The sequence below is a fragment of the Panthera pardus genome, unplaced genomic scaffold, assembly GCF_024362965.1.
Source record: "Panthera pardus isolate Hobbes unplaced genomic scaffold, ASM2436296v1 HiC_scaffold_15, whole genome shotgun sequence".
Lineage (NCBI taxonomy): Eukaryota > Metazoa > Chordata > Mammalia > Carnivora > Felidae > Panthera > Panthera pardus.
This window is the reverse complement of record NW_026526710.1, coordinates 15847412-15850571: the sequence shown is the minus strand read 5'-3', so window position 1 is coordinate 15850571 and position 3160 is coordinate 15847412.

Genomic DNA, 3160 nt, shown 5'->3' with positions numbered 1-3160 from the left:
CGCCCCCTCCCCACAAACCCGGCCGCGGCACTTGCCCGCCCCCCTCCCTTCCCCTAGGCAGTAAGAAACGGGGCGCAGTCGACGTTATCTACACTCCCCACACGTGCCGGCCCCGGGCTCTGTAGTCTCGCAGGTGCCCCGAGCACACACGCCCCCTGCCCGGATCGTACTGTCTAGACGGCAGGCCGCACCACCTCCCACATAGCTGCCCCCACCGATTGCGCGCTCCTCTCTCCTCTCCGCCCGCCCGCCTCCCTTCTTGGTCTACCTCCGGGGGGGTACGCGAGCAAAGAGGTGCGCCCCTCCTGCCAACGCGCCTGCCACCTCCCCTCCCGCCCGCCAGGCGGCGCCGGCGCGCAGCCAAGATGGGCGCGCGCGCGCGGGGAGGAGGCGGAGGGGTCTGCCGCGCAGGCGTGCGCGCGCGCGCCGCGGCTTTTCCCGGGCCCGCTGGGGGCGCGCGCTGCGTCCCCTGCAAAGCGCGAGCCGGGGCGGGGGCGCCGGAGCGGAGGAAACAAAAGGCGAAGGCGGCGGCGGCGGGGCGCGCACAGGGGCGGCAGCGCGGGCTTGGTCCCGGAGCCTGGCGGGCGGTAGCAACGGCGAACGCTGGAGCGAGCAGGCGGCGGCGGCGTCAGGATGGGCCCTTCCCCGGGCCGGGCGAAGGCGGCGGCGGAGCGGCGGCGCTGCGGCCCCGGCCTCCGTGTGTTCGGAGCGGAGGAAAGATGGCAGCGGCTGCACTTCCTCTTGCACTTTCACCCCTGGGGGGAGGAGAAGGAGGGGGCGATACCAACAACACCCCCCCCTCTCGCTTGCAGGGAGGAAAAAAAAAGAAACGGCGAGCTCGGCGTGGGGGGCCCCCGGCGCCCCCGGCCCTGCACGTGCGCACCCGGATCTCTGGCCCGGGCCGCCCTGCGCTGAAAACTTTACACTTTCTTTGTGCCGAGCGCCCCCCCCTCACCCAGCCGAGGATGCACGTCCCCCCTTCCCTATTTATACACCCCCCCCCCGCAGCTCCGCTCCCCCCGCTTCCTGCCCCCCCCCCCCCATTCCCCAGCTCCGCCAATGCTGGCGCAGACTGAGCCCCCGTCCGGCCCCCGCCTCCCCACCCCGCCCGCGGGGCCGGGGGCTGCAGTCTCAGCCCCCCCGGACCAATGCAAACGAAGCGCCAAGCCAGCAAACCAGCTCCCACTGTCCCTCCCTCCCCGCCGAGAGTGGCGGCGAGCGGACGGGAGGGAGGGGGTGAGGGACCGAGGGGTGCAGATCGGGGGCCCCCCAGCCTGTGGTGTGCACCCGTAAATGGAGCGGGCGTCGGTTACCCTTCGGAGCCCCACTTTGATGAGCGAAACCCCAGAAGTCGCCGGCGACCGCCTCCCTGCTCCCGACCCCAGAGAGGGCCCGGGGTTCTGGCTGGGGGCAGGCCGAACCTCCGGAGCTGCTTCTGCACCCCGCTCACTGACCGAACCCAAGGGGCTGCGTGCCTGGGAGAGCTGGGGAGATGAGGCCATCGTCCAGCCTTTCCCCCAAACACCACACGCCGAGCTTTGTGCCCCTGGGAGCGGGAAGTCACTAGCTCAGGGAAGCGACAACATAGAGTCAAGGGCGGTGGACAGGAGCAGGGGGCTCCGCGCACCCCGGCACCCCCCAGGGAACTGGGGTTACTGGAGGGTCCGGGGAGCGCTGTAAAGCCTCCTTGGGCCGATAGCATCCCCAGCGCCCGCAGCCCAGAGAGTCGACGAGCGCTCAAGCCACGGGCCCCGCCGGCAAGACAGGGCGCTTTGTCCCCGGCGGGCCCGGGGATGCTGCCGTGCGCGGGTTGGATACGGAGGTTCGCCTGCCCGGGAAGCGCTGGCGACCGCCGCCGGGCAGCGGTGCTTGGAGTTCGGAGCTGCAGGCACCGCGTGTGCGGGAGGGAAGTTCCCACAGTTGCAAAGAGGGAGCAAAGTATGTGTTCCAAACTTTCCACGGTTCCAAACTGAGCGCTTCCATTAAGAGAAGCGGTGTGAGGGGAAAAGCATTCTGGGTATTAGCATGCAAATGAACGGTCCCGGCTTCCAACTCCGCTCGGGATTCCCACTGCCGCGCGCCTCGATTTCGCTGAGCCACGCGCGCCCTGGGGGGCTTCCAGGCGAGGCGCCTTGGGGAGACCCGAGTTCGAATTCGAGACCTCGGCTTTCGGGTTGTGTGTTCTGGTGTCACTTGGCTGCTCTGAAGCTTCAGAGTCAGTTTCCTAGTATGTATAACCGGGACAGCAGCACCTGTCTCATGAAGTGATGAGGATTCAAAAGGTCACGTTTACACAGCACGCAATTCTGTGGTGGGTCTCTCTTCTCCCTCACCTCTGCCCTTCCTAGGGCGTAGTAGGTGCTAAACGCCTGTTGGAGAGAATACATGAAGCTTGGAGGCTTGAGGAAAGTTCCCTGTCCCAGGAGTTAGGCAATCTAAGTTCTAAACCCAAACTGGTTGTGTCCCCTCAGGCTAGTGTTTTATCCTCTCTGAGCCATAGCTCAGAGTTCTTGGGCGGACCCCAGGATCCACAATATTTGTGTTCAAAAGTGTGTGCAGGGAGCAGCCACCAAGAAAGAGGAAAGAGATCTGATTATTGAGTGCTTACGGTATACACACGTCATCTCTCTAAGTTACATGTAGATAGATACATTCTACCGCTGAAGAAACAGGGAAATGAGTGACTCACCCAAGGTCACACAGATCCAACCAGTTAACCTGAGTGTGCCCTTTCCATACCAGTGCCTCATGATCTAGGAACTGGCTCTCCAGTGCCTTGCTTAGAAGACCATTCTGTGACTGGCTTCATCCCAGAGGGTTTGCCCAGTGAAGATGGATTCACAGAGTGAGCTCAGGATGGACCCTCATCCACAGTGCAGTGAAGGTAACAGAAAATGCATCAGCCCCATTTGCAGATAGGAAGCCTGAGGTTCAGGGAGCTTGAGTGACTGGCCCAGGATCCCACCATGGAGAAATGGACAGAGACAGATCTAGATCTCAGTTCTGGCTCCAGCTGCATGTCACCTAGGCAGTAGAATTGTTACGGGAGCACAGAGACTGTGATGATCTCTCAAATTAATCTCTAACTCTACCTTCATTTTTGCCTATCTCTTTTAGGCTCCCTCCCAGGATTCCATTCTGTACTTCAGGCTACAAGGTG